This window comes from Protopterus annectens, chromosome 3.part0 (genome assembly GCF_019279795.1).
Source record: "Protopterus annectens isolate FY-2018-M chromosome 3.part0, PAN1.0, whole genome shotgun sequence".
NCBI classification, from domain to species: domain Eukaryota; kingdom Metazoa; phylum Chordata; order Ceratodontiformes; family Protopteridae; genus Protopterus; species Protopterus annectens.
The window spans coordinates 1088680481-1088695078 of NC_056731.1; positions in this window are offsets into that span (position 1 = coordinate 1088680481).

A 14598-nucleotide genomic window follows, 5' to 3' on the forward strand; every position below is an offset into this window, starting at 1 on the left:
ATCCATGGGCACTGACAGGTGTGATTACTACTGCAGGCTGACTGTAATATTCAGCATTTTAGGTTGCACGTCAACAGCCGACATTTCCACGCCTCCTTGCGGCACTTCGACATGCCCTATGCATTCGTGCTCATTTCCTATGCACGTGGCTGTGGCAGCAGCACGCCTTCATTAATATGCATATGGTGCTACTGCGCCATCTGTATGCCGCACAGTCGGTGCAAGCCTAACGCCGGCCTTGCACCGAGCTTCATGAATCCCCGGGATAGAGTTTTGTTAACATTTTGTTTTGAAATTACATTTGATGTTCGGTAATTTTGATGTAACAACAGTGATCTAACTAAATATATATATATATATATATATATATATATATATGTGTGTGTATATGTATATATGGGTCTACTTTACATGACTGAAATTTCATTTGACTGACTTTCATTTGACCGAGACCAAAATACTTAATTTTCTAAATACTGAAAACTCACTTGACTGAAACTCATTATACTGAAACCTTACAGTGCCTCATTTCAGAATACAAACTTGTAAACCATAGACATTCACACTTACAACACCAATGACTAACTCTTCCCAGAACATAAAAACTGCTTATGTACCCTTTTAACAGAAACCAGACGATATAAAACCAAACTAGGTGGGGGGGGGCAATGCCCCTCACACACTTCAATGTGGGGGGCTGCCCCCCCACACACACCCCAACTATAAATACTAACTCCAGGATCACACCACAGTGGGGAAAAGAGCATATACCTTTTATTTACCTTACAGTAGCCTACATGCTGCCACTACTGCTGGGAATGCCCAAACATTTGCTATATTACTTGAGATACTTCCCATAAAAATGTAAACACATACACACATTTAGAAACACTACAAAACTACTTTCTACATGACTATCAGTATTCTGACAATGAGCACTTCAAGTTACAGTAATTCTTTTTATCACAAGCAAATCACAGGAGAAGAGAAACCCACATTGTCTCTATGGATTACAATTCAGTATAATGAGATTCAGTCAAATGCATTTTCAGTATTATGAAAATTCCTGTATTATGGTGTCGGTGAAATGAAATTCAGTCAAATGAAATTTCAAATCATGTGAAGTAGATCATTCATATACATATATATATATATATATATATATATATATATATATATATATATATATATATATATATATATATATATATATATATATATATGGGTCTACTTCATTTGATAGTCATTTGACAGAAGTTTCATTTCACTGAAAATCAATTCCCTGAGCACAATTCACTGATAGCTCACTTCACTGAAAACTCATTTGACTGAAACTCATTTTGTCGAAAGGTATATGCCCTCTTCCTCACTGTAGTGCATCCTGGAGTTAGTATATATAGAGTATATATAGTAAGGGGGGTTGTATTGGGTGGTGTGCGGGTGTAGTCCCCCACCTATCTGAAATGTAAATCATAGACATGCATACTTACAAGTCAAATGAATAACTCTTTCCAGAAGATAATATATATCCAAACTACGCCCCCCACACTCCTAATATATAGATATATATATATATATATATATATATATATATATATATATACACACACACACATATATATATGCACACACACACACACACACACACACACACACACACACACACACACACACACACACACACACACACACACACACACACACACGCGCACACGCACGCACACACACACACACACACACACACACACACACACACACACACACACACATTATATACTAACATTTCTCTTGCACTATTGCAAAGGCTGTTAATGTGACCCATAATCTTGCTTTGTCAGTGGCTCCATGGGGCTGGGATTGATGGTTTGTGTCATCTATGTCCTTACAGTACTAGGGGAGACTGTTGAATTATGAATTTGTCCACACCACCAAATCTGTTTTTGAAGAAGTCTTACCTTGTACTACTTTAAAAAGAAGGGTTTGATGTAAATTTAGAATTTCTTCAGTCACCAAAATCTCTTGCAGACAGAGGCTGAGTTAGCTGTAATTTCATGTTCTGCTATCTTTATGCACCATCTCTTTTACTTTGAGAGCTACTATCCCTGGCCATCTTTCCTCTGCTCAGTCCTATCCTAACATTGCTCTGTCTGTCTTCCTACCACTCCCCAATGAATGTCCTGACCCTCCCTTATCTTTCCATCAGTAGTTATATATAACCCTGGAAGTGGATACTCATCCTGTTTTTCAGTCTATTAGTCAGAAAATCATTTGTCCATACCTCCCACCATTAAATAACCACACCTTGTTGGCTTTAAATCATGTCTATTATGCAGCACCCATATTAATTAATGTTAGAATTATTCTCTTTTTTATTTCACATATATACAGGTTATCCGTATTTTATTGTTTTATTCTTGTTTATTGAAGTATAGCCACTAACTCTTTAGTGATACATAGCCAATATCAGTCTGAACAGATTTGGTGATTGTTCAGCTCAGTGCAGAATTTTTCATTACAGGCATGGTTGCCAGTAAAGCTGTTTTTGCTGTATCTTTTTCAACGTAAAGTGTTATCTTTCCAGCCTTGATTTATGAATTTCCTTCCATGCCACAGCCTGAATGATATTTGGAAATCCACTAGTTGTTCCTACCCTAATAATTTAGGACTTCTGCCAACTTAGCTGAAATCTGTGATTTAGAGATCCTTGCACTCTTTCAGTCTTGGAGACTATGACTTCCCTAAAACAACTATTTCCAACTAGGTCATGCCTTAGATTTGTGTCTCACTAGTATGGGAGAGGTATTCTATTCTTGGTGCACCAGATTAACTCCCACAGATCCAACCTTTACCATGCCAGCTCAGGCAGCCCTTCACCTTCTTGCCATATACCCTTGATTATGCCCTTTACATATAGTCTTTCTTTTAGTGCTCTGCACCCATGCTCACCATGTCCTATTTTGACTTTTGTAAAAACTGTGTCCTGTTCCTTCTTATTCATACTGAGCTGAACGGAGGAGGGGCATTGACCATAATAAGTATCCTGTTTTCTTGCTTATTTTTACTAGTCATTGCTTATTCTTACCATTTATTGCACTTTTTATTGTCTGCTGCCTATTTTTTTCTGTATTTTTATTGCTTTAAACTAATCTGCACCGTTGTACTGCAATTGTTTGCCTTACTGGGCCTGTTAAATCACTTATGTCACTGTCTCACTGTTTGTAAAGCTTTTTTAGCTAGTTTCACTGTGTGAAAGTTATTAACTGGAATTTTCTACATTTGTTAAGTATCTGTTTGTTCTGATTTTCCTGCATCCTGTTTGCTGTTAAAAGCATTCTCTAGAGTCTCCTTGCTCATTTTTCTGTTTAAAACTTTTATTTAGTGTCTCACTGCTGTTTTCTGCTGTGATAAACATTTCTGTAGTGTTTCCTGCCTAAAATAGTGTAGCTAGTAGCTGTAGCATAGTTTCTCACCCTCCCTATTGTTGTCTTGTTCTAAAACTTTGTGGCTTTGCAGTTGCCCGCCCCTACTATAAATTTGTTCTGGGACACTCCTCCCAGTCCAGTCTCATTAGCTCATAATACCAAATGCAGGGATAACATTTGGGAAGGCCAACCCACTTAGTTTCTTAACCTTGAATTATCTTCTGTTCCTCCTTTCTCACTTCCCACTTTACTAACAAAAAATCCCACTTTATTTGGCTGCTTTTACACTATTTGTGTTTCCTCCTCCTACTCTATTACTTCATCTTGCTGTTTCTGCTACTTGTTCTCTAAAATGTTCAATTGCACTTTTTCTGCTGCATTTATTACTGCTTGTTTTTCACCTGTTTAAATTGTAAGTGTTGTTCTAAGCCTCTTAGTTGTGGTTTAAGCACTTGGGCTTTAGGCCTATCCATTCGCTCTCCCTGGCCTCTCTCCCTCAGATTCTGACAAATATGGATGGACAATTTCCTACGGTTTCTCCTGCCAACCTCGTTGATATGGACACTGTAGCAACTGCCTCGTACACAGAAAAACATCTACTACTACTTTGTGAGAGATGCAATTACATTAAGAACTTAGAGTATATGCGTTATCCCTCACAAGCCTGGCACTGAGAAGGTTGTCAACACAATCACTACATCTCAAACACCACCCACAACCACACAACACACATCCACATATGCGGAGGTTCTCAACAAAAACAAACCTAAACAATGGAGACCTTCACAACCCTCCACTCCAGATAACATGCATGGTTCACACACCTGTGTATTGCAACCACTAAGGCCTAACCATAAACCCAAAATATTAGTCATAGCAGACTCTATTGTGAGACATACTGATGTGCCTCTAACCAGGCTGGATAAGTCATGGTTAGTTGTTTGTCAGGTGCTAGAATCCGTCATATCACACATGCACTTAAGTCTCTCACAATAGGTGCTGTTACAACTCTGTCATAGTCCATGTTGGCTTGAATGACTTGAGATGTACCTCACTGGACTATATGAAGAGAGACATGATTGCACTCACTTAATATGTGTCTCAAGCAAGTATGTCCCTAGCCTTAATCAGCATTCTACCATCACCCAGAATGATGCCTCAATGCAAACAGAAAATTATTGACTTTAACAATTGGCTTAGTTTCTGGTGTCATTCCAGGGGGATCTAATACCTGACCGCCTTGGAAGATATGATTGACAGACCATGATGCTTTGCTAAAGATGGCCTGCATCTGTCTCACTTGGGCTTCAGGGTTTGGGCAAAAGCCCTTGCTTCCCCTATAGTGCTTTTTTAGAAAAAGTCATGAGGTCAATACTACCAACAAAAATATTTCAACAAAATGCAAATTAAAGGTCACGCTGCTAAACGCTATGAGTTTAAACATGAAACTGTACACACTGCAAGCATTTTTAACCCTAGAAGATGCTGAAATTTGTGCAGTCACAGAAACTTGTTTCAAACTGCGGAGAGCACCGAGCCTTACCTGGTTACTCATCCTATCATACATTCAGACCCCAAGCTGTGGGCAGCAAATCAAAGGAGGAGGAGTTTCAATATATATTAAATGCACACACCACCTCCAGACTGGTCATACCATATGACACACAGAAGACACTCCAGGTGCACTTAACCATTGACAAGACCCCTATTTAAATCATAACTAGCTATAGGCCCCCAAATTTGACTCAAGATGACTACTCCACCTAAATGCCCAGAGATTCCTCAATTTTATCAATGCAAATGCCTTAGAAATGCTAGTCAGTACCCCCACAAGACGTGATGATATCTTGGACTTGGTATTAACCAACATGAGTAACCACTGCAACACCCCTACAGTATCATCCTCCCTGGTAAGATCCGACCATAAAGCAGGCACTTTTGAAGTCACCATCTCCCCTGACCTCCCCCCCTCTAGCTAGGGTCAAACAAGAAAACTTTTCCAAAGCTGATTACAACCTCCTGAGGGATGGTATAAACAGCTTGACAGCCCCCTCCCCCTCTATAGGAACTGGCACCAATGTCCAAATCTACACCACAGTACTATACAAGCATTTATATAAATGCATGGAATCAGGAATATCCGACAGGACAAAATTATCCTCCACAAGAAAGAGTAAATCTGTTTGGTGGACATCTGCAATACATAAACTATATAACAAAAGAAAAAAAAATGTTGCACAGGACCAAGAAGGAGCATTGCCCAATTGGAAGCAATCTCACTGTAGCCTGAATAAGCAAATAAGATCACTAGTGAAATCCTCTAAAGTCAACTTTGAGTCCAAATTGGACACATCTACTAGAGACAATCATAAGGCCTTCTTCACATATGTCCACAATCTCAAAGGAAGCACCCAGATATGTTCAGAACTGGTGATCAAGGACACCACATACACATGCTGTAGATATAGCCAACCTACTGGCTGACAGATTCAGTGAAAACCTCAACCCTCTGTCCCTCCCATCAGTAAATCAGGACATCCCCAGTATCTGCCCCTCCTTTTATCTCTAGGGAATAGGTCATCATGCCCTCTCAAAGGCAAAAAATACAGCCTCCATGGGACCCGATAACATCCCAGGCTGCTTCCTACATGAACTCAGGCATGAACTTGCAGCACCATTAGGCTCCATATTCAATCAAAGCCTGAGTACAGGCTTTGTCCGAGCAGAGTGGAGGACAGCCATTGTCATCCCTTTACACAAAGATGGAGTGTAGACCCATCCAGGAAATTATAGATCCATAAGCCTATCTAGCCTGATCTGCAAGGCCATGGAATGGATAATCATGGACCTCATTAACAGGAAAATTGTTAACCTTCAAACACTCATTCCCACACAGTTTGGCTTTGACCAAGGGAGGTCAGTCATGTCTGTTAAATCTGGTTGACTTCTTTGTGACAGTCACCAAAGCCATGGATGAGGGGAAGATGGTTAACACCACCTACCTTGACCTGGCCAAAGCCTTTGACACTATTCCCCACTCAGGTCTAATAAATAAACTCTCTCAACTAGGCATCAATCCATGTGTTACCAGATGGGTAGCAAACTGTCTCACTGATAAAACTCACATAATCAAATTAGGGGAAGCCACCTCAGCAGTAGACCCGTAACGAGCTGCGTACTCCAGGGATTGGTCTTGGGACCTCTGTTATTTGGGATATACTTCTCTGAGGTGCGGGCCAAGTTTGCAAATGTCTGCAAGCAGGGTGCGTTCATCAATTCCCCAAGTGATGTAGACATCCTCCAAGAGGGTTTCACCCAAAGAAATGACTAGTGCCAGAAAAATGGCCTCAAGTTGAATGTCAAAAAATGTATCATCATCCCCTTTGAGGAGAGTGATGTCCATACATATTATCATATTAATAACAGTGTCCTAAGCATGCAATCAGTCATGAGGGATTTGGGCACCCAGGTTGATAGCAACCTGACTTTTGACCACCATGTTGCTTCCATTGTATGGAAAGCTTTCTACATGTCCCACCTCAAAGTAAGGGTATCTCATCCAGGGACAAGGAGGTCATAACATCCCTGTATTCTTCTCTTATAAGGCCTGTTATTAAGTACAATGGTCCCTTCGGTATGTACCTTGCAAAGCACATGCAGGAGCTGGAGATACCACAGAGGTTCCTTATCTGGAGAATTCAGGGCCTCAAACATCTACCCTACACAGATAGGCTGAAAGCCCTGTCCCTCTACTCAGTTTCACACTGACTCCTCAGCGGTGACCTCTGTCTGGCATACAAATCAATCTCAGACCCCGCCTTGATGAGACTGCTGCATATCCGCAAGTCAAGCTCCACTCAAGTAACCCACACACCCAACCTCAGCCTGGTCTGTGACATCAATTAGATTTGTTGGCAGGACAAAGTTGTGTCCCAGAGACTCCGCCATCTGTCGAATAGACTCTCTCTTCACGTCAGGTATAGTACCTCATTATCCCTTTTTAAGAGGAACCTGGATAACTGGATGGGAAACAGAAAATACACCCCTGGGATTCCACCTGTATCCCTACTGGACAGGGGATTTGGGTACTGATTTGTCTCAACATGGGATAAACTCTTGGATAGGCTTCTAAGGGCCTCAGGGCCAATACCCTAGTAACTTCTCATGATGCTATGATCCTATGATCTATCCTAGATCCTCCCAATCCAATTTTCTTTTCTTTATTTCTTTTTTTTTTATTATTTACACTCCTTCTAATTTCCTTCCTGTCCTTTTTTTCTCTGTCTCTCTCTCTCTCTCTCTCTCTCTCTCTCTCAGTACATTGTGCCCCATCTTGCTTATCCTTCCAGCTACTGCAGAGTCATTCTTTAGTAAAGGATGAACATGTCAAGATCCACATTGTAACCTGTCTGGGTGAAACCAGACATGGTCCTTATCTTCTTTCTCTTAATACTACATACCAAGATCCCCAACCAACTGCCTACCTTGCCACTCTGGTGCTGCCATACCTTCAGGCTCTGTGTATGGATCTTCAGTTTGCACCATCCCTCCACACTAGCCTGGGTGGTATCATTAACCAAACAGTTGTAACATTAAGAATTATTTTGTTTATCTGTAAAACCTTTTTTACATAAACCTCACCAGCTTCTGTTCTGTAAGCAAACTGATATAGTTACACTCCCAAATAATAACAAATATTAAGCTATCCCAAATTATCCATCATCTGGTTCACTATGGCACTCATATGGTTTCCATGGTCTTTCCAGAACAAGTGTCTCTTGTTGAGGTCCTTCCACAGTTGCTTCCCATCAGGCTGAGGACTAGACCACTTATCTGTCAAGTGCACAATGGAGTCTCCAGTAAACCAAGCTGCTCTCTTTGCCTGAAAAAGAAAGACCATTTTCTGTCTCTAGCTTTTTTGCAAATAAATTTCCAAATAGAGCAAGTCTACCATTCCTTTGCTTGCTCATATCCAGTCTGTCTCATAGTTACATATCACATATTCACTTTGAAACTCTTTTTAACATTTTATTGCAAGTAGGCTCTCAAGGACCACCTACTAATCCACTTGATAAGCTCTATCATGGATCTGTGTCTTGCCAGGTCAAATGCTTTACAAAGCTTAAAGGAATTTGTGGAGGAGTGAGTCAAAATGATCCCCTTATTATGGAGCACTGCACTTGCTAGTTTCCCAAAAGAAGGTACAAATAATGTAATACGTTGATAAAGTATTGTAGAAATTACAGTATTTAGTAAGTGAAGCACATACCTAACACCAGATAATGGGGTACATTTTAAGTATGACAGCAACCAAAAAATAAGTGCATGTTTTAGGGAACAAGAATTTATTTACATTTAAATGTGAAGATGTGTATTTACATGTTTATACATATATACATTTACCCCCGGATTCATGAAGCTTGGCGCAAGGCCGGTGTAAGGCCTGCACCGGCCGTGCGGCGTATAAATGGTGTAGTAGTGCCATATGCATATTAATGAAGGTGCGCCGCTACCACATCCATGTGCATAGGACACGTGCGCGAATGCATGGGGCATTACTAAGCTGCGACCGGAGGCGTGTCAATGTCGGCTGGCGATGAGCAACCTAAACTGCTGAATATTATAGCCTGCCTGCAATAGTAATCACACCTATCATTGTCCATGGATAATGAAACATATGCAAAGCATGCAAGACAGTTCCTGGCCACACAAAATGGAGAACCAAACAGAAATGCACGCAACATAAGATAATATTCTGTCCATGGAACAAATGATATTTAAAATTGTGTGTCCGTAATGTACTGCACTGTCAGAAGTTATACCCAGTGGAAGTGAAGCGCATCATGTCAGCGTGCTGCCAATACACACATCTAGCCCCATGGGTATGGTCACCAGCAGTTCCACAGTGGTAGTGATAGTACACAGCAGGGCAGTTGTGGCTATATAACAACCGTAAAGAAACCTGACAGTCCAAATTGTATACCAAACACACACAAACATATGTATATTAAAATGTGCTACACATGAACAGGAACGTACCCGTCACATACACATAGGATGCTATACGCGGAACCGGGATATCCAAAAGTAGAACCCATGCATGCAAATGCAATACGCAACAACCCCAGTATAGCACATAACCCGCACCCATGTCCTAATGTCCACCAAATCCAGCTACCAGCCTTGCGCATCCGTACACCTGCACATAGCGAGTATTCCCCATATGTAGTAGGAAGTATCGTCTTAGGCAGTGTCCGGATTGCAAATATGTATCCCATGAATATAAACATCCCATCACAGGTACGTAAATCCAAATGCCCGCGCGTTAATGTTACGGCAAAATGTGTGTACATCCCGCGTGGGGTACGTAACCTGTTGAAACCTCAGAGTTGTGTACATGCCACGGTGTCCAGTACTGTACACATCTGGACAAAACATGTATGTGTAGTCATGGTACTGTTCAGTTTCTACACAGACATGCAATTCACACTATGCAGGATGGAACAGCTGTCCACTATGCAGGTCACCCCACTAGGGTTGCCACCTGTTCAGATGGCCAAGGTGGGACATCCCGTGTAGAAATGTGAGAATTTGCAGGATAAAACATACCCCCGGCCAGTGCAAAGGACAGAAATACATGTGTATGCCAAGATAAAAGCTCATGCCATAGCATTTGAATAGCTTATGCTATCCCAAATAATAGTTATGTGTACCAGATACAAAATACCTGTATCATGCAACTAGTACAGAAAATAAGAAATATATTATTGTCTTAAAATCACAGGACATTTGCCATGTCTTAGGTGTCGTCGCAGGACACAACTGTCCAAAGTGGGACCTCCCCTCGCAAAGAGGAACAAGTTGTAACCCTACACCCCACCGAATTATCGACAGTATATATTCAACTCAATCACATACCAACACCACTTCTCAACCTATTACAGCAACAAAACCTGGACAAAGCCCAAAAGGAAGGGAGGACAAATAGGGACAGATGTAATTACTGCTCCCACAAGCTTCAAAAGTTCACTGAATAATAATATGTACATAAGCAGGAATTGTTGTGAAGGATGTGGGGTAGTCCCCAGTATTACAGAGGTCCGTACAAATATACTGTAACAAACCGTCACATATGTTGACTGTACTACTGCATACCCGTAGTTAATTCATAGTTACGTCATGTGCAAAATAATAACCCCCGTAAGAATGAATACAGGAAATAGTCAAATGTGAATGGGAACACCACTCACCGTGGATTATGTATCGTAACCACCCCCACCCATATTATGTTTTGCCAACATCATAAGCTGCGGACAGGTGCCCAAACACCTATGTCTGTAAACAGATTAAATGTACAAAATGTACAATCCCTGTCCATGTGCTTTGTCTGACATTTGAACACGGTCAGGGCAGTTCCGTTCACCAGTCGGACAAGTCTAAATGCAGATCACCACATGAACACCCTGACAATTAAAGACCTGTATGTGTCAGGAATATAAGCCTTTGGGTTCTGAATATCCCTGCAGTGATGAAATATGCAGCGTGGGTCCAGAGCAGTAGGGAATAGGGAATGTGTAACATGTAGTACCGCATTCTTCCCAGCAGGAGAATGGATGCCTGTGACGTAAGTGAAGCGGAGAGGCATATGTTAATGTAGCTATGTACTATGGGTATGCATATAAATGAGTCAGAACACCAAACGTATACTGGTTACAGCATCCGGCCAACGTGAATGCAGTCCCGGTTGAACAACGACTGCAGCACATATAATGTGAAAGTGTAATGAATGCGTCTGCTGTACAGACAGTTAAATATGTAAAGGTGAACGTGTGTTTTGCAAACGTCCATTAACGGGATTACAGATAAGTACTGGTGCTGTCACAAGTAATAAAGCCCACGCAAGCGCAAAGACTTAGTAAACATATGTAACCCACAATAAGGATATGTATGCTTGCCCGCACGTAACCTACAATAAGGAAATGCAAGTGCGCCTGTGCGTGTGTGATCCGCTCACAGCATAGTAAATGAATGCTGTTTCCCCCACATTAGTTATACATGGCTCAAACCCGTTAACCTCGTAAAGTATGAAACCGGACGAAGCCATGCAAACTACCAGTACATATAGGGACAAACCCCAGATATGTGCCAGAACAAACATAGAAAGTGGATAGAATAACGGGTGTGTCAGTAGCATGGATTCTCCGAAGGGTATGCAGTCGTAACCTGAACTGCTTGCCAGAAATCCCCACCGTAAGTCTCAGATGAAATGCCACTACATTGCCAGATAGACACAGGTTTATGTAAAACACAGCGAAGGTAAAGGGGCAAGCAGCTGTACACTCAGCGACAATCTGTATAGTGGAAAGGTATGGTATGGATATAGATATATGTGTATGCACATAATCCACAGACGTAAACCAAAGCAAGTTATGAAATGAGGATTGTACATGTATATATGTATACACAACAGACTTATGTCCTGTAGATATGACATATGTACATAAATAGGCGACGTTACATCTAATATGGGTAGACAAACAGACATGCAGGAAAGGTGAATAAACCGCAGCATTCAAAAACATTGGCCAGAAAGTGACAGTCCAGCAAGTTCTGCACTTTAAACATGAAGATAGGTGTCCATTGCAGGACTCCAGAAATTGGAATACGTAGTGTCAACCGACATTGACGCAAAAGAAGTGACCGCAGCAAATACGAAATAGTTCTACATGCAACAGTATCAGGTGCAAGGGTGATGACACATGTGTCGATAGAATGTATGACATTTAACTGATATCCGGAGAGTGGGGAGTGCATATAAGTGTCTCCACACTTCAGTAACGCACACATTAAAAATGTGTAATGGGTACTGTAGAAGGTTGTCAGGTATGGGAATCATGGGTATGCAGATATGGGCCTAGGTGTTGTTTGGCAGGGATTTCATAGGGTCCCCATGGAGTGATGTGGGTATAGCACACGCCCATATCCCCAATAATGGGGCAAACCATCCACTGGATATTGCGGAAACAATTTTGGCAATATGTAGGGCCCTATATCAGTGTCATGTAGGTGATAATCATGGATGGACATGCGTACGACCAAGATGGTACCCATACCTGGCAGACTGTCAGAATAACCCAGCTGCACTAAGGCATAGTACATGAAATACAAATAGGGACTATATTAGATATACCCCAGACAAAGTCAGAACGTGGTGAGAATACTGGCATACCCATGAATATGGATGTTATGAGTGTTACTAATCATGTAATGGAAATGTCAGTCACTATTATCTACCGCACAGTCCGTAATGCCTTGTCAGCAATGTCCCAGAAAGGCACATCACTATGACAAATGTAACAAGGTCAAATGTCAGGGTGTTTACCCATAATGTGTACAGGTTAGGGGTATGAAGGTAACCTGTCCAGAATACATGTACAGAACCTGTGATACTAGGTGGACAGGTGAGAAGAAAGACATCAGGACAAATGAGAAAACATGTACAAGTCACACGCATGTACACCGACAATTGTGAATGACAACGTTTGCCCTGTGAATGTCAATGTGGACGGTTAATAGACACAAATGTAATGTGTCCCTCAGGGTGCCATGCAGTGTCACTGTAACAATGTCCAGTCCCCCAGACATGTACGTGAGCTCTGCCACTGACGGAAAGCGCAAATACCGGCGCACACATATGGCACATGATAGACCAATTAGTGTGGATAAGCAGCTGTTGGCCTGTGTGAGGAATACAACTGTCTGGGTGGGTGTGTCCTGCAATATAAATGTAATGGCATGTGGTCTGTGATGCCGCCACACAGTGTGTGTATTGGTGTCAGAAAGTTGATATGTTGTTACAGACACATACTCTGCAACTGTACAGATTTACGATGAATGTGCAGAGTTCTGCCTTATATGTTGGGTGTGTTCCACGTAACAGTAACATTCTGGCACTTCCATGATAACTGAAGACATGAAATGATGACAAACATGTGCGTAAGACACCAAATCTGACAGAAAAGCCATACTAATGCAAAACCTATTATTGTGCCAACTATTTACGTTTGTAAGAGCAACATGTCAATACTGCCCCTATGTGTCCCACTAGCAGATAAGGCCTTGTCCAGCAACTTGCTCTAGGAGGTGGAGTGGTATGAACAGAAACAGATACATGTGTGAGGAAACAGCAATATCGACTGCAAGATAACGCAGAAGGTATGACATGCGCAGCAGTAGGACGTGCAGTACTGTCCGCAGGTATGTGCTGACATTGCAAATGACACAGCAGTCTACATGAAGAACCTTTAGGGCTGTCACCTTTACAAATGATGATACTGGGACATACCCACAGCCATGCACACAGCACAGATAGACATACACACATCAAAACTAGGCCATGATACATGAAGCCTCCGGCATGTACGAGTACAGTGAGAGTACAGCAAGGATAGATGTCTGCCAAGATATACAGCAAACGCCTGTAAGGGCGTGTAACACCACCCGTAACATGGACGTTGCATGGACAATGTTGGGAGTTGCAACATACCCCATTGGTATGTGAAAGCTATGCAAATATGCGATACATAAAACAGTCAGCTGCCCATGCAAGAGCAGGGTTATGTGCAGAAAAAAAAAAAAAAAAATATATATATATATATATATATATATATATATATATGTATATATAGAGAGAGAGGTACAGACATACACATGTGGCAAGGCTGGTAATCGAACCTACACATAACTACCCTATCACACTACAGCATGATGCATTTACAGAACACTCTACCAAGACTACTAAACACAGCAGACACACAGGCATTCGACTAGGGGTGTGTCAACATCCGCAAAGACAAAGACGGCAGCAGGATACGTCTGTATTGCAAAGCATCTAAAAGCATAACCTGAATGCCCAGGCAGACGGGAGCATGCACACATACACACACACATCTGGCAGGGCCTGGGAATCGAACCTACACCTAACTACCCTATCACACTACAGCATGACGCATTTACAGAACGTGCTACCGAGACTACTGAACACAGCACTCCCAGGGGCATACTTCTAGGTGGGTGACATCATCCGCAAAGGCAAAGATGTCGATAGGGAATGTATGTGTTGTGAGGCATCTAAAAGCATTAACGTGTCCCCAGGCAGCTGTAAACACACGCACTT